Source organism: Bidens hawaiensis, unplaced genomic scaffold, assembly GCF_021521415.1.
Source record: "Bidens hawaiensis isolate Kalapana, Puna unplaced genomic scaffold, B.hawaiensis_p1.1 tig00045375_1, whole genome shotgun sequence".
NCBI lineage: Eukaryota > Viridiplantae > Streptophyta > Magnoliopsida > Asterales > Asteraceae > Bidens > Bidens hawaiensis.
Window position 1 is genome coordinate 106,226 of NW_027505936.1, and position 18,960 is coordinate 125,185.

General features: G+C 40.5%; 1 protein-coding gene across 1 annotated transcript in view; it reads right to left on the bottom strand.

Annotated features, from left to right (window-relative positions):
* Window positions 1–18,322, bottom strand: part of LOC143616028 (phosphopantothenoylcysteine decarboxylase HAL3a-like) — a 99,472-nt gene extending 81,150 nt beyond the window's left edge. Inside the window, exon 1 of the mRNA XM_077088995.1 lies at window positions 18,287–18,322. The gene's annotated coding sequence lies outside the window, so the exon portion shown is untranslated. The remainder of the gene's footprint in view (window positions 1–18,286) is intronic.
* Window positions 18,323–18,960: the final 638 nt, after the last annotated feature.

The window sequence follows — 18,960 nt, forward strand, 5'->3', positions numbered from 1 at the left end:
GCTCGTTGTTTTCCATTCAACGCCGATTCGATGGCTGGAATTGCAGGTTCTGTGGCTTTGACCATTGATACTGCAGAAATTAAATGGGATATCTCTGAATATGAAACGTTACTTCGTATTTATGGTATCCCATCGGAATGGGGTCCGGAGTTCCCTATTACTAGATCTGTGGCGAGTATGCCTCCTGCCGGTTAGATGGTTGTATACTTCGACTACTTTATCTATGCGATCCTTCGATTCCCTATAACGAAGTTTCTGATGAAGATTTTAAGTGCTTATGGGATCCATTTATCCTAATTGCATCCTCTTGATCTAATGCAAATTCGACACTTCGAATTTTTATGTATGGCGAAGGGGATGTTGCCCCGGATTGACCGATTCATGGTGTTTTACCGGATTGCCAACCGTGGCGGATGGTTTAAGTGCTATCCTATAGAGGACACGACCATTGGCATCGTGCCTGAGGGAGGTTCTAAAGACTGGCACCACAAGTTCTTTTGGATTTCAGAGGACATGGTTCCGAACACCATGATCCGTCGTCCAACTTATGAGGCGCTTTCGAAAGTTGTTACAGCTTCTCATGAGAAGCAGGAATGGTTCCGCGTTCTAGTTTCGGAACCATCTCCGATGCGGGTTCTTCCTGGTATGGGCGGGAATGAGCCGTCTATGGCCATAACCTGACTTAGAGCCTGTGATCATGGGAGTGAACGAACATAAGTCACGTTTCCCTTTTTCTTCATCTGTTTTTCTCTATAAGTTATTTCAACTAACTTTCTTGTGTGTTATTTAGGTGAAGGGCCTATGTTGAACGCCCTTTTTGAAAATAGGGGTTGCACGGGGAAACGTATTCGTGAAGTGAATGAGACGCCCGTCCTGGAAAGGATGCGGAATCGATTTCTCTTTGCTACCCAGGTACCTACTAAGCCCGCCACCTCGGAAGCGATATTCCAGACAGGTGCGTACACCTTAAACCCTCATCCGCATAATGCCCTTACTTCTGATGGGATAATTGTCATTCTGTCCTCGAGTGACGATTCTGCAACCCAAGAAGAAGAAAGCTCTGATGATGCTTCTGAAATTTCATCTGTCTCGCATCTGTTGGCAGAATTGGAGCGGAAGAGAAATTTTGAAGCCCTGCGGGCAAGTGATGCGGGTGCTAGTTCAGCGTATACTGAGGGAGGTCCAGCAACCAAGAAGCAACGGACACATCGTTCGAAGAAACTAGTCAGTCTTGCTGACATATGAAGGAGATGGCTGGTAAATACTAACACCTTTCTTTGCACTTTAACTTTTTTTGATTGTTTTTCATGTGTGATTTTTATTGTGTAGAATCGTCTGAGTTTGTTGTCGAAAATACTGTATCGGACAAATTACCATCCCCAACACCTGAAGTTGAGAAACAACCATCTCCTCCTCCAGAGAAGGAGAAGGAGGATAGGCCACCTACTCCTCCTGCTGAGCTCAATCAAGAAGATCCAGTACTCAAGCCCGGAAATGAAAGTTGCTTGGATTACCTTTTCGGGATTGGGAAGCTACTGGTTCCAGTTGTGGACGAGGGAGTCAACGAAACACATGAGTCTCCGCCGCGACCTCCTCCGCAGTTTTCTTTCTCATCTTCACCCTTCTCTATGGGTGAAGGGGAGGGCTCTCAATTTCAACGCCCTCCGAAGAACGTCGACAGGACGTCGACCCATGGTGCTCCCCAACAGTCTTCCTCTATCCCCATTTGCCTTCAAGCATCCAGCTCATATTATTACAGGGAGGCGAACCCAGGGGAGGAATTTCACTTGTTTATTCCTAACTGGGATATCGTGAATGGTTCTCACTTCACTGATCCAGGCATTTATGCATCATTCATCAATCAGTGTGTGCCGCCCGCGGAGCGAATCCATCAGTGCGGACGCTCCCGTCACGACATTCATATGGACTACTCCTCGTCCTTAGCCAATACTTTGGCTTGTGGACAGGAAATTTTGCATCAATAGTGGACGATGGGTGGGAAGTTGGGAGAAGCGAGTCGATCCGTCGCGAAGGCTAAAAAGGAAGCAGATGAGCATCGATCAGCAGCCAATACCACAAAATGGAAACTATCCGATGCTGAGATCGCTCTCAGAAATGAGAAAGATCATCACACAGCTGCCGCTCGTCAATGGGAGGAAGCATGTAAGAGGCAAAACACTCTTCTTCAGGCTACTCGTGATGATACTCAATGAAAAAAGAAGACCTGGTTAAGGCACTCAAGGCCAATTCAGCGTTAGAGAGCCAGGTGACCCGCCAAGGCGACAAGATCGAAGAGCTTTAAGCATAATTAAAGCTGTAGAAAGAGTGGTTTGAGCTTAAAGATAAAAATGCTGCTGAGATGCAGACTGCTTATGGCTCTTTGCTGCAAGCCCGTGATGAAGCGGAAGCCCGTTCAGCTGAATACTTTAACGATAAACAAAAGATAGCTGACGGGTTTCAGAAATTCAAGGAAGAGCGGAGTGGGCGGAAGGGGAATGGCGATGGCTATTGGATCATGGTCTTAATGCGGTACGTTATCCCAGTCTTCCGCTAGTCACTGTGTTTTTCTCTGTCCATTGTTTAATACGTTTTTCTTTTATGATAGGTTATTAAACATATCAAGGAAGGGTCTCAACTGACGGATAGCCTTGCCTTCCTGCTTGCTGCTTCCTCTAATTCCGGCCGCGTGTTGGGTTTTAATGAAGGAATGAGTTATGCCCAAGTCGACCGTCCATTTGAATAACATCCGCTACATGGGCGGAATGTTGCCCAGGAGTATAATGCGCGCCATAATGAGTATGACAACTTATCATTCTCCTTGGAAAATATGCTCCCAGAATTTGCGGCAGCCAGTGATGGCGTGGAGAAATTGAAGGAATGCCTGGGGAAGGGGCAGAAGATACTCCGCCTACACCTCCTAAAGATGTGCCCGCACCAGACCCATAGAATAGATTTTAACTTGTAGTTTCTTTCCTCATCTTGTAAATATATTTGTCATTAATGAAAAAAAAAATTTGTCTTCCTATGGATCACTTATTGCCTAAAATAATATCTTGTGGGATATTTTCGAGTTATCCAATTTGGAATATTTGCAAGTGGAATGAAGGCAGTGACGTGACGGAAAGAGAAACGTCGCAGTGCAACTGACAGGACGTATATAACGTCCTTTGGACAGTCTACTTTTGTTTTTTCGTCTTCCCCCCCGACGTGTCAGTCTTCAATTGGGTCATTTTCCTCTCTCCACTGGCATTTAAACAATCACATTAATTGCGATGTGTATATATATTCCCGTTTCGATTCAATATTATCTCCTTCCAATTCTTCTTCTTTTCCTCTCTGATCTTTGAGATTTAAAATTGCTAAAGCTTATTTTCTAGTTTTCCCAGTTTTGTTTCTTTCAAATGGCAGGAAATAAAAAGAGTGCTCCTTCTATTCACGAGGTCGTCTTCAACTTCAAGTAGAAAGATTATGAAGATATAAAGAACATTTATGGGTTAGCACCAGAGTGGGAACCTGAGTATCCGGTGGCTGGGTCAGTTGCAACTAACCCACCGGCCAAAAAGATGGCCATGTACGTGGATCACTACACCTCAGGGAATTTCCGACTCCGGTGACAAGATTCGTTCAGTCGATCTTGACGTCGTATGGAGTTCACTTATCATAGATCCATCCCTTTGGGATGTTGAGGATTCGACATTTTGAATTTTGCGGTCAAGCCTGCGATCTTGAACCGTCCGTCGGTATGTTCGTCGTCTTTCACAAGATGACCTACCGCGGCGGGTGGTATAGCTGGGCTACAACCGGGAAGGCGGTTATTGGTACTGAATGGATCTGCAGCCTCCATGAGTGGAAGCCAAAATTTTTCTGGATCCGGGAAGATGTCATTCCATTTACGATGACCCATCGTAAATCGGATGACAAGATGCCGGTGGTCCCGGTCGCCGCACATGTGGACCTTTCGTGGTTCACGACGTTGACCAATACGCCAACTCACATGCGCCTGATACATGAGGGGGCGATGTTGAGTGCTAGGATGAGCCGTCTATGGCCATTCCCTGACTTGGAGCCATACTATGAGAAACCAAACAAGAGTAAGTCTGTTGCTATTTTTTGTTTGTAATATTCCTCCTAGGTTCTGACTTCTACTGTCGTTGATACAGGTGAAGGCTTCGTCTTTAGTATGCTTCTAGACCATGAGGAGGGTCTGATGGTGCGTCGTGCAGTTGACGCACCCTCCACCCGGAACCTGTGGTTTCCGAGGCGATGTATGCTAAAGGTGAGGAATTTGTTTTGAAAGGTGAGGGCATTTTACAACCTCGACCAATTACTATTGCCACTTCTAGTGGGGTGATTGTACTTCTTTCGTCTAGCGAAGAGTCATCAATCTGTAAAGGAGTGTTATCAGTTGATTCTACTAATACCCTATGTTTGACTGTAGGTCTGATCCGTAAGCAAGACCCAAAGACAACCACCAGCCAGGTGGCCGGTGATGAATGTACTGACGTCACCACTGGAGACGAACATCACTCCACTGACGATGTTGTTGATGAAGGTGATCGTGCAGCCATTGAAGCCGGTGCCTCTAAGGCATCTGGTAAGCGGAAGGTGTCCTTTACCAAACCTGTCGTTACCAAGAAGCCCAAGAGGGTGAAGCTGGCATCTCGCCTTCAACAATTTGCATATGCGGATGCTTCTTCTGGTATTTTCATCATTCGTAGGTGTAATTATTGTTTCCCATTCTCTTATTAAACAAGAAGTATCTTTTTTACAGAATTTCTAGAGAAGTCTTCTTAGGACCCTACCGGTCCGCAGGGTCGACACCTCCTGTTACACCGCCAACGTCTCCACCTACCAGTTTCAGGACCCATCACTATTGTGGATACTCCTCCTTCTGGAGGTAAGAAGGACGGTAACTCTGAGGACCCCACCACTTCTTCACCTTTCCAGTTTTCCATCGTTTTAGGGAACAAGGAGGGGTTAGTGTTTTTGGCCGCGGGCCACAAGCGTTTTCGCCTCTGCATGAGGAAGACTCGTCAATGCATCGTCCGCGTTGGTCCTTACGTCAGGATTCAACTTTTTCTGATGCGGATGTCTGTATGGAATATCTGCATGGAAGTCTTCCTCCTACGGAAAGGGAACGTCAGCGCAAGCGTCCGCGCGAAGAATTATTAAACTCCTATACCTACATCCTACCCAACACTGTCTCCACCACTCAAGAATTATGTCGAGATTGGCTAGGTATGAATGAGGAATGTGAGGATTTAGAAATTAAGGTGTCAGAGGCGAAGAAAGAAGCCTTAGAGGCAACTAATGAAGCCCGGGACTGTCGCCTGGCTACTGAGACTGCAGAGCTACAATTGGCGGATGCCAAGACAGTGCTAGAGGCTGAGAAAGCTCGTCGGTTTGTTACTGGGGAAGCCAATATTGCGTTACAACAACAACTGAATGAATGCGACGAGCTGATAAAATCTCTGAAGGCTGAATCGAAGCCAAGGAAGAACGCCTTGCCACCCTTGGTGCCAAAAACAGGGATCAAGCCATGGAATGTGTTGGGCACAAGATGGAACTCGTCCGAGCCAAGGCGGATAAAAAATGGTTACTGGCAGAAGGTGTTCCCCAGGTAATTCTTACTCCATGAATTGGTTCTAAGATAAATACAACAAATGCTCATATTTATTGTTTTGACGGGTTATTGCCCATATTCGGGAAGGCGATGAGCTTGGGAATTGCCTTGCCATACTTTTGAACGCGTCTTCTCGAGCCGGCCGTCAAACGGGTTTTCAGGAAGGCTATAAATTTGCTGAGGAAGGTAGGCTTCCTGAAGACTTCGTCTTGCATGGCCAGGACACTACCACAATTATTAACGAGAAGACGAAGATGTTTGACAATTTGAAGTTTTCTATTGAAAGCCAAATCGTCGAACTTTCGGACAAGGAAGACGGAGTCGAGCAGCTGAGAATCTTCTTGCAACTGCTAACGATGATCAAGAGGATATGGAAGATGAAGACGCAGAAGATGAAGCAACGTAATTTTATATTTCTTGTGATCCTTGTAGATTCATCTTCCTTGTAATCTTTTTGTAATCCCATTTGCACATATATAAGAAGTTTTTTACGGTACACTTTGTCTTATGCTTCATAATATAAGTGGTTATAGGATCTTCTTTGTTGTCAATAAAGGGTTACATACTAATGAAAATACATACTACACGAAGCTGAAATTGTGGAAACAACAGAACTTTTATAAATCAGGCATAAGCCGAATGAAATTACAAAAGAGGACACTACATGACTTCTACTAGTCTATTAGGCGCGCATGCCAAAATGAAAAGTAAAATACTTGTTATATGTAGCATTTCTTTAACTGTGCCACATTCCAAGTTCTAGTGACCTCAGTCCCGTCCAACTTTTCCAACTTGTAAGCTCCCTTTGATAAAACTTGTTTTACTTTGTAAGGACCTTCCCATGTTGGGGCCAACTTGCCCAAAGGTTCTTGGCCAAAAGCTTCGTTATTGCGGAAGACAAAGTCTCCCGCATCAAATGTACACTTTTGGACCCCGTGAGTTATAATATTTCTGCAATTGACGTTAATAAGTATGCTCGCGGATCGATGCCAATTCTCTCCTTACCTCAAGGAGATTTAGATTCATCCGGAGCTCATGATCATTGTCATCGATCATCAAAACTATTGCGGATGGAATACCGATTTCTGCCGGGATCATGGCCTCAGTGCCGTAGGTTAAACTGAAAGGAGTCTCAGAATTACTGGAATTCTTTTGGGTGCGGAAGACCCAAAGTACATGGGGTAATTCGTCAACCCAGCCTATTCGTTTAGTTCCCAAACTTGCTTTGATCCCTTCCTTGATTGTTCTATTGGTCCGTTCAACCTGACCATTTGCTTACGGATGGGCTACAGACGTAAAATTTTGAATGATCTGAAGTTCTTTCAACCATTCTTGTAGTCCGCTGTCCGCAAACTGGGTCCCATTGTCACTCACTAGTTCTTGCGGAAGCCCAAACCTACAGATAATGAATTCCCAAAGGAATTTCTTGACACTTGATGCCGTAATAGATGCGACTGGTTTGGCTTCCACCCATTGATGTGCTAAAAGTAGTCTAATTATTATTAACTAAAAATAAGCTAATCTAGACACTAAGTAATAATTCTAGACCCTTAACTTAACTAAAACTACTAACCGGCAAGTGAACCGGTCGACTCTAGTACAGCTAAGTAAGTCCGGATATCGAACCCACAAGACTCTTTAAATTACGTTAACTAGCTAACTTAGACTTAACTATTGACACGACTATTTATTTATTATTATTAAGGGAGATTTTACTAATAACTATATTTAACTAATTAAAACTAATTAATAAAACTTAAGACGACTTAACCTAGACTTAAACAGATGATGACGAACAACCACCTAGGCTAGAATCCCTAATGCATCAATTATCAAATGGTTAGAAAATGCTAAGTTATGGAACCAGGATCTTAAACTATTCACTTAATGGGAAACTAACCAGGACCCTTGATCATTCTCAAGAAGACACATATGGAATCCTAATAAGCTATTTAAATTACAGGTATTAATTAGACTCCCTTACGGTCGCTAATTTATTTTATGACAAGTACCTCTATAAGAAATCCTACCTTACAGCGTGGAAATCAAAGGTAGTTTAAAGAATTCACTTGACTCGCTAGACAACGTTAATTAATCAAACTTAGACGGACTCCTTACGAAGAACTAAATCTAGCAATCTTAATCAACAAAGATCTAACAATAACCTATCACCTTACAGCTTTTAAGGTTAGTGGCATACTTTTATTTGATTGACTAATAATATTATTCCTATGATCTTATTGCAAATCAATCATAAACTAGTCAAGAACACACAGTAAATGGCCTAACAATATCCTATTATATAACATACAATCACCAAGGATAATGTGGAATAATAAAATTCATCAAACAAAAACCAGGCACACATATGCATCAATTAAATAACAATAAACCTCTTACTTAATCATAAATCCATACACGAAAAATAAATCCAAACCAAAATCCAAAATCAACAAAAGTTCATCATAAGCCTGGGCGGTCTAAGGGTTTAGCCAACAACCATACTCAAGAACAAAAGAAAATAAATTGGTTCAAATAATGAATTCATAAAGATAATAATAAATTCAAACCAATAATAATGATATTTGGATGAGTAGGTGTTGAACCCAAACGATCTCTGCTCGAACCAACGGCCTCTTGTCTTTTCTCCAAGTTAAAAAGGGCAGCCCTCTTTTCGTTCATCCCCTTATGTTCCCGGCTGCCCAGCTCCAATCACCCCCACTCTGACTTCTGCCTGTGTCCACTCTTTTATTATTAAACCTTTGCCTTAATAGTCCAACTTAACCGTCATTCGTTCCCGGCCCTTCACTTCACGTGGGCTTCCACCCAATAAGATAATAAACTTGGCCCATGTCATTTTATTATTTTCTTTTTGTTGTTCACGGTTCAAGTTTTTTTTCACCATAAGTCTTTTAGAATATTCATTGAAGTCCAATTTTTTCAAAGTAGCATTCAAAGTTGTTTCCTACATATAACATCCAAATACACAAACATTTAATAACAATTTAATTCTCATTTAATTGCATTCTGTCATATATTCGTTCTTATTTATTAATAACATTATTAAATTAAACACCTCAACTTAATAAGATGAATAACAATAATATATAAATTCCATTTCATGAGTTACTTGTTAGTCTCAAAAATAGTAAAAATTCATCATTTAGCTTGTTATCTCTTAAAACTATTTAAATCCAACTCTGAACCAATAAGAAATATTATTCCATAAAAACCAATTCAAAACAAATCAAAAGTGCAAGGAATATTTATATAATAATATGTATATTTTAGACCATATCAAATATCCCTACACTTAAACCTTTTTCGTCCTCAAAAATATATTTTGCAATGGAATCATAATAGGGAAAACTGATGTTAAAAACATATAGATTATCTTAAAGGTCAGTTAAACGTAAAAACCGTGATTGTCGATATTGTTGTCCACTTAAGCCCAGCTACCAGCCTATCAAGCCCCACGCAAATTAAGCATTTAAGTTCATATGATATTAAAAACATATGGGTCTCGCACCTTTAGAGTTAAGATCCACCTACCCCATCTCAAGCATAATAAAGACAATTAAAAATTGGGTTGAAGCAAACTGGTTCAACCTATGACCGTAAGATAAAAACCCCCTAATGGTAAGAAGAAAATACACTTAGATGGAATTATGGATGATAAGTCAAATAGGTCGTACGAGCAGGAATTTGTCCTATGTATTCCCTAAAAAAAATATTTATCGACTAAAAACTTTCGAGCCCCAATAGTGTATCCTCAGAGTCACCATCCCCTTGGTAACACGTAAACTCTCAGTCTCGTCTAGCATGTGCACTTTGGCCTCTTTTTCTATTTTTGAGAATGCTTCTTTGGCATTTTTCGATACATAACTTTTCTCACTTTTTTGCTTTTCAGACCAACTTTTTGGAATACTTTGTACTTTCAAAACATAACTTTTTTTTCTTTTCTTTTTTTAGTTTTTTATGTGCACTTAGGCATCTTTAACCTATAAATATATAACTAAAGACTAAAGCTCGTATAAAATTGGACATTACTGGGTGCCACCACTCATTATTTATTTTCATAAAACCGAGTGGCGTGCTAATTTTAAAGTGCATTCAATTCTCACCACCTTAGGGTAATCAGCTTATGGTAATACTCCTTATGCCTATCGAATTTCAGTTTCACTGTCCCCCCCCAGGATGAGAACCCGAAATATCTCAAATTAATTAGGTTTATTAAGAATATGCAGTGGGAAACCTTTCAAGACTAGTTGGGCCTACCGGCGCGTCCCAAGATTAGTACGTTTTCATTTATATTATCTCATATTATTAATAGTTTGAAAAACCAATTTCCGATTCTACTATCATCTTCCATTTTTTTTTTTGCAAAAAATAAATTTAAATTTTGGGACGTTTTTCAATTTTTATGCTCTTTTTTTTAACCCTTTCTTTTTTTAGTTTTTTTTTCAAAAATTTTTATTTTTGCCGAAAAGATTAATTCCCCATCTCCACACTTAAATTTCACATTGTCCTCAATGTGAGAAAAAGGAAATTACAAATAAAATTATGCAATAAATAAAAATAGATTAATGAATTGGAACAGACTCCCCTGGTAAATTGATGATATGCCTCGTGAGTCGTGTTCCCCGCCCTCCAATTCCAAGGCGATCAACAAACTATCTTCAAATAACGTCATCTTTCACGAACAAAAGCAGCAATCCTGAAGCAAGTGGCATCCCACACTTGTTTAAACCCACAACTCATCAACTATCTCATAAGCAACCTTGGAACAACCTGTAAGTAAGAGAAAAAAAACACCCGGCAGAGCAAAGAAGTAAAACCAAAATAAAAATAAAATTAAAAGAAAAAGATAGTACCGGGGTTGCCTCCCGGGAAGCGCTAAGTTTACAAAAAGTCTTCAGCCAGACTTAGTCCCAAAACCTCAATCAGGAGGCTTCTCCTTGATCCTCTTCCCATCGGTGCTCCTCAACACTCTCCTCTTAAAATTAGTTGGGAAGAAACTAATTTCCAAACACATGTAGGCCCAAAAATACGCATTCAGCTCGATCCACCCATTATTAAAATTCTGAGAATATGACCAATTCGACACACTTTGATTCCTGATCCCAGATATCTTCCTTCTTGAGGCTCTTGATTTACTTAGCGATCCACGAACAACTATTTCTAAAAACATATCTGCTTTACCATGTAAACGTGGATGTTCTTTCACAACGAGATGCAATTCTTTACTTTTCAATTCTTCAAATATCTCTTGTGATTCCTCTTTGACATGTTGTTTCTTAACTAGCTCCCCGAATAACAAAACTTCAAGCTCCTCAAGATCTCTTTCGGGGTTAAAATCACTCTCATCCACATCGGCTGAACCCACAAAATCTTCACCAAATTCATCCCTAAACTCGTCTTCCTAAGCAGGAATACGCTCCTCTGTCTTATCCTGCAACCCAACATCCTCAAACTTGATCGTCGGCTCATAAAATTGTATTAATACTTTAGACCCGACCGAAAATCATCCTTGATATCTGAAAGTGGTGCTTTTGGATTAACGCTATGGGTGACACGTAAAATATCGTATAATATCTCTTCTGGATGTGGTATATGATCCATCATTGCACCAGATGAGTCTTTACAACCGATAATATTCCCCATCTTATCATACACCACACAGAATTTAGGCTGATAGCTGTTTTTATCTAGGTGGTCCATAATTGCCTGTATTTCTGACTCCCATATGCTTAAACCTCTTTGATATTTATAAGGATTTTCTTCAACTCTGGCCCCGTAGTAACAATCCATGAAAATCGCTGCAAAGATAAACTTAAACAGAAAAGGATCACGAGCACCAAATAGTAGTAAGATAAAAAAAATATATTAAAGAAAATAAACTAATTAAAAGATATTAAACTAAATTATATTAACCTAACTCCTACGACTCAAAACAAACTATAAAAAAATAAAAATAAAAATAAAAACTACTTAGACTCCTACGACTCAAACGAAAATAAAACAAATAGCACGTATGTAGCAAATAAGTCCAAGTAAAGCTAATAACGCTATCGTTAAGACTCCCCGGCAACGGCGCCAAAAACTTGATGTGCTAAAAGTAGTCTAATTATTATTAACTAAAAATAAGCTAATCTAGACACTAAGTAATAATTCTAGACCCTTAACTTAACTAAAACTACTAACCGGCAAGTGAACCGGTCCACTCTAGTACAACTAAGTCCGGATATCGAACCCACAATACTCTTTAAATTACGTTAACTAGCTTTAGACTTAACTATTGACACGACTATTTATTTATTATTGTTAAGGGGGATTTTACTAATAACTATATTTAACCAATTAAAACTAATTAATAAAACTTAAGACGACTTAACCTAGACTTAAACATATGATGACGAACAACCACCAAGGAGAGGAATATTTATATAATAATATGTATATTTTAGACCACATCACCCATTTGTGAAGTAATCAATGGCTACAATTAAAAACTTTACTCGCCCAGGAGCTTCTGGGAAAGGTCCCATAATGTCAATGGCCCATTTCTAGAATGGCCAAGCGGACGTTACTGGTACGAGTTCGTTCTTTGGTCTCAATATGTTGGCAGCATGACGCTGGCAAGAATCACATTTCCTGATCTCTTGTACGGCGTCTAGATGCATCCCTGACCAATAATAACCAGCATTCATAAGCTTTGCGACTACCATCCATGGGCCTTCAGGTAGGCCACAAATGACTTCGTGGACTTCCCTTATCAGGTAGTTCGCATCTTCCGCGTCAACACAACGTAAAAGTGGACCCAGGAAGGATCGACGGTATAAAACGCCATCATTCATTTGGTAATTCAAGGCTTTATGTTTTATTTTACGGGTCGTGGCTTTCTCTGTCGGGAGGGCTCCAGATGATAAATAAGCTTTGACCGGTGTCATCCAAGACTCAACGCCTGTTTGAATTACCAAACCTGATTCTGTGGGACAGATGGACAATCCGGGACCTTAACGCGAATGTCCTTAGCAAAGTGCTCGAAATTAGTGGAAGCCAACTTGCTAAGGGCATCCGCTGATTTGTTCTCGCTTCACTTTATATGAATAACTTTGCATGAAGAGAATTGAAGAATCAAATCTTTCATCTGCGATAAATATGAAGCCATCATGTCGTTCTTTGCTTTGTACGTTCCATTTATTTTGTCCCGCGATTAACATGGAATTCACCCTTGCTTCTAGGTGTTTCACTCCAAGTTTCTTAGCGATTCTTAGTCCTTCCAGGAAGGCTTCATACTCCACTTCATTGTTAGTACTTTTGAAGTCTAACTTGATAGCGCAAGTAAATTCGTGACCCTCGGGGTTAACTAGCCTTAGGCCCGCACCAGATCCTTTACTACTTGAAGCACCATCCATAAACAATGACCAGATTTGCCCTTGTTCAGGAGGTGTTTGGGGTTGCTGTTCCACAAAACATTCTTTTTCTTTGTGTTGCGGAACTTCAGTGACAAAGTTCGCTAAGACTTGGCCCTTAATTGCTGGTCTGGGTTTATATTCGATCGCATGCTCACCCAGCTCGATGGCCCACTTTGCCAATCGTCCAGACAATTCTGGTTTACTCAGTATGTTCTTGAGCTTGTATCCTGTTAACACATTGATGGGATGACCTTGAAAATACATGCGGAGACGTCGAGCAGCATAAACCAGTGCTAAGACTAGCTTTTCAAGCATTGAATATCTGGTCTCCGGGTCTGACAACGTCCTACTGACATAGAAGATTGGAGTTTGAACGTTTTTTCTATCCGTCAGTAGTACGGCCCCAGACGCGGATAGGTATAAGGTCAGCAGTTCTCCCGCATAAGGTGCTATCAGAGTAGGTAGCTCCATTAAACACTTTTTGACCTCCAGGAATGCTTGTTCAGCTTCCGCGGTCCAGCTGAATTGTGCCTTTTTGAGACAGTTCCTTAAAGTCGAGATGAACGGATAAGACTTGGCTGCATGATTTGCTAAAAATCGATTTAGTGCAACCAATCGACCGTTAAGTGTCTAAACGTCTTTGAGGAAAGAAGGAGAAGGCATGCGGGCTACTGCTTGGATTTTATCCGGGTTAGCCTTGAAACCCGCACCGGTAACAATTACTGCGAGAAATTTTCCTTTTTCCATCCCAAAAGAACATTTGGCTGGATTTAGTTTCATGTTTATAGTTCTCAAAGTGGCAAATGTTTCTTCGATGTCTCTCAACATCTGATCTTCTTCAATTCTTTCACCAAGTCATCCATGTAGACTTCAAGGTTTCGACTTATCTAATTCTTGAAAGCTTGATCCATTAGCCGCTGATAGGTGACACCCACGTTTTTCAATCCAAAGGGCATCATTTTATAGCAAAATGTCCCCTGGTCAGTGCGAAACGCGGTCTTATCCTCATCACCCTCCGCCATGCGGATTTGGTGATAGCCTTTATAAGCGTCGAGGAAGCATTTAAACTTGAACGGAGCTACAACGTCTACTTTGAGATCAATTTCCGGCAATGGGTAACAGTCGTTCGGACATGCCTTGTTCAAATCTTTGAAGTCTATACACATCCCCCACGTTCCATTACTTTACAGAACGATGACCGGATTAGCTACCCAAGTTTGATATTTGATTTCTCAAATAATTCCAGCATGAAGAAGATCTTGTACTTGCTCATTCATAGCTTTCGTCTGTTCTGGGCCCATCTTCCGTTTTTTCTTAACAATTGGTGTAAACATTGGGTTTACCCTCAACTTGTGTTCCGCAATACTCCACGGGACACCAGTCATGTCCATGGGTTGCCTAGCGAAGATATCCATGTTCTTTGTCAACAACTGCTTTAAGAAAGTTCTCACTATTTCTGAGACAGCAGGTCCGATCACGACTGTCTGATCAGGGAAATTCTTGTTCAATACCCACTTCTCTGGTTCAGTCCTCTGAGTTTGCTTTGGAACTTTGCTAGGCTTTGAACTTTCTGTTGCAAAGCAGTGTCGATTAACATGAATAAATGCTACACTGGTGCGGGTTGGGACTCCAACCGCACCGTGAGCTGTGGACGGGTGAGCGTTAAAGTCACCAATTACTTCTCTCCCCATAAAGATTTCATATTTGGAAATTGCTGGTAGGACCAAAAACTCAACTTCCTCGGTTCTTGAATGAATTCCATCACTAAGAGTGACTGGAAAAGATATAACCCCTCGCGGGTGCATCACCTCACCCCCAAATCTGGATACAAGAGCATGAATAGGTTTTAATCTCTCCTTATCTTTGTTATCAAGTTGTTCAAAGCATTGTCCTTACATATTGTCAGATGTACTACCAGTGTCAAAGAAAACATACTGTGATCGGTAATGACCAAAGAGGGCAATGATTATCAAAGGATTCTTATTGCACGGTCCGCCTTTAACTCGTGGAAAAATTACCGGTTCATTTTTCCACTCCTTATCCAGGGGCTCTCTCCTCTTTCCTCCAACCCTATGTCCGCTCTGAATCATGTGGACGTTCAAATCTTTGACTTGCTTTTTGGACGGGCCCTGGTTATCTCGCGTGGGAGCCTTACCAGTCCCTGGTTTTGCACCTTTGACCAAATGTTCCAGTTTTCCAGACTTCACAGCTGCTTCGATTTCATTTTTCAAGGCCACACACTCGTTTGTGTTATGCCCTATGTCATTGTGGAATGAGCAGTGTTTCTTGGCATCAAGGAAAGATCTTCTTGTAAGCATTTGGGGCTTCCTGAAATTCACATTCTCAGTAGTGAGGATTTCTGAAGGTGTTTTTTATAATGGAGTCCAACTGTTGGAGGACCGTGCTGAAGAATTCTGTTTATTTTTGTTACCAATCAAAGATTTGGCAGTGAATTGCTTTGGTGGTTCTGTTGACGGTTGGAGTCTTGACCAAATCGTCCCTTTCGCTTGTTTGTTCGGTCACGGGGTCTGGAACTCAACCTTAAGGTTTTGTTTCTGACCATTGTTTGCCAAGGTTTTCTGAGTCCTTGCGAACAATTTTGCCGTGGTCATGATATCATTCCAAGACGTCGGCATTCCGTCTCTACCAGTCAAAGTCCAAATTAAATCATCACTTTTCACATTCTTGCGGAAAGCTCTCCACAACATGTCTTCGCTTACGCCACCGATATTGAGACTTTCATTGTTAAAGCGGGTAATAAAGTCCTCAATGGATTCATTGTTCCACCAAACCACGTCTAATATTTCAGACGGATCTCGGGTATGCTTCCGCTATTGACTGAAATGCTAGGAGAATTTAGCAACAAAATCGTCCCAACTTTATTTGTCCATCCGGTAACTTTTCAAACCATTCACGAGCTGCACCAGTGAATGTTAAAGCGAACATGTGACACCAATAAGGAAGAGTCCAACCGCTGACTCCTCCCACAGCCACAAAATTCATTAGATGGTCACTGGGATCAGTCATCCCATCATATTTTCCAGTAGATGTTGGGATCTTCGCATTGACCAAAAACGGAGCTGTTGCAATTCATGCAATGAATTTCGATTTTTCAGCAAATGCAGCTGGGTGGTAAGGCTTCGAGAAGTCTACCTCAGCATTGCTGTGATACTCCGCATTGCGAACAACTGGTCGTGGGTAGCTGACTCCTCCACGTAGGTGAAGTCTGTTATCATCGCTGTAATAACTTATGTTACCCGGCTCATAAGTTGAATCATGGCTTTCATATTCCTCCACATAAGTTAAAGACCTAATGCCGCAAATAATATCTTCAATCTTCGTCTCCTTCCCCTCAAAAATCATAACGTTCCGAGCCTTCCAAATTCACCAACAAGCAATGATAATAATACCTTGGAAAGCTTCAAGCTCTTTGTTCTTAAGCCCCACATGGTCGTAACTTTCAAGCAGGTCTCTAACCGAAAAAGCAAAGAGGACGTGGTCTTGCACCAAGAAATCAAAGTGTCCCAAACCTTCAAGGTCACCGGACAACCGGTGTAAATATGATAAGAAAGTTCATCTGTTGCGTTGCAGAACACGCACAAGGGACTAAGAATATCAGTATTTCTCCTTTTTAGGGCCATCTTAGTGGGGATTTTGTCAATCTCCGATCTCCAAGCGTTAATATTGCATTTAGAGGGAACCTGGTTACTCCAATTCATGACATAACTAAGACTAAAATCCCTGCAAGAAAGAATTTTTTTGTTTAATCTATGTGGCAACGTGTTATTTGGTAGGCTAATTTTTCATACTAACCTACGTGGCGGTGTGGGCCATAGTTGTTAATAGCAAGAACAACGCTTGCTATAGCGTGCTTCATAGGGAAGTGGTACATTCTTGCTATCTGATGTATAGCACCTCAATAGTGTGATATAGCGATAACCAGTTTTTTTTTGTTTTTTTGGAAATATCAAAACCAAACTTTTAGGCATTAAATCAATTAAACAGCACCAAACTCAACCAGTTCCACCGTAAAAACTCAATTTTGTGAATGAAAGCCCCTTTTCTAATACCTTATCGTTAAACATCAAATAGTGCCCACTATTTCATCGCTATTGATACGTAGCATATAGGTAAGTTGTTGCTATTGACCGCTATTCACTATTGACAACTGTGGTGCATTGGTGTGGGCTAATGAAGTGGATTGGTAGGTTAAATTAGTCTACGAGTGAACACGTGTCACTCTCTCAAGGTGAGACACACTGCACTTTTCATGGGTTTAAGTGCTAAAAGTGCCGGCTAATTGTACTTGATATTTGTTTAAAATTAAGAGGCTAAAAAGTGACTATTTTTTAAAATAATTTGGTCTAACCTATCTATCCATGTGAAGTGAACTCTGATTTCTAGGCTAAATAAGACTAGGGGTGTCAATCGTGCCGGGTTAACGGGTTGCTGGTTGGCGGGTTAACAAGTTGAAATGTGCAACCCGAACCCGACCCATATTATTATTCGTGTCAAACACTTCAATTGTAACCCGCACACACATGAATACGGGTCGACCCGAACACGACCTGTTTAACCCGTTTTGGAAAAAGTAAATAAATAAATTGATATAATTTAGAGTCGGTAGAGTAAATGAGTGATATTAATATTTTATTTTCGAAAATTATTAAACATCTTGAAAATGAATTGAAAATTAAAAGTGTCTTTAGAAAAATTGAAAAAAAAACAAATAAAAATATAATTATAAAAGTTTTTTTTAAATAGTTAAACAGGTTAACGAATCAACCCGTTTTTATAGGTGTCAACCTGAACATGACCCGTTTTTTAAACGGGTCATGTTAGTCAACCCGAACCCGGTCCGTTTTTAAAACGGGTTGTGTAGTCAACCCGAACCCGATCCATTTTTTAAAACGGGTCATGTTAGTCGACTCAAAACCCGTCTTTTTTCGTGTCAGGTTCGGCTTGTGTAAACAATTGCCGCCCCTAAATATGACTGAAAAGTCAAACTTAAACCCTAGATTTGCTCTCAGTAGTCAAATTTGTAATTATACGGTACTCAAGATTATAATCCTAAATCTCAGATTCTCAGGTAAAGTAATTTGAAGAAAAGCTTTGAACTTGACGAGTAAGAGTAATTGTATAACTAAATATACATAGCTCTTAATCCTAGATCTGATGTAACAATTAACAACCTAAACAAAAGTATACAAATCGAATTATACTAAGCTGAAATGAAAACCGATACCTCGAATCAAGAAGTTCCGTTCACTATTTGCTTCCGTCCGTCAATCACCGGTGAGCTAAAATTCGAATCAATAGGGAGGGAGACTGGTTCGATTCGTTTATAGGCCTAGTAAATAGTATCTATATAATTAAAGTTCAAAACCTATCAACATAAGCAACATTAAACACCACTTTACTCCCTTCCCTCACCTCACTACTAGAAGAATTCATTATAGTCTTGAGATTTTCTTTCAGATATCAGTTTGTATTGAATTTGTTTAGCCTTTTCAAGTTTTTCAATATTTGTCTTCAAATCATCAATCACAGTCTTCTGAATGTCAATGGTCAACTGTTGATTGCTGATAGTCATTTGTTGAGTCTCAATAACTGAATGTTGCTTAATGGATTTCTTATCAAGACTTATGGCTTTCATTTGCTGATCAACTATCTGTTGTTGTAAAATTTTGACTTCAGCTTCAAGTTCTGCAACCTTTTGTCTTTGTGTTTTTGCATCAGCTTCAAGTTCTGCAACTCTTTGTTTATGAGTCTTGATGAATTCAACCAACTTTGCATCTCTATCAATTCTTTTTCTGTTAGCCTTTTCCAATGCGACAATTCTTTTCAACAGAGGATCTGTAGTGACAGGGGATCTTACAGGCATGCTAACAGATAGTGGATTAGGGTATAGAACAAGTT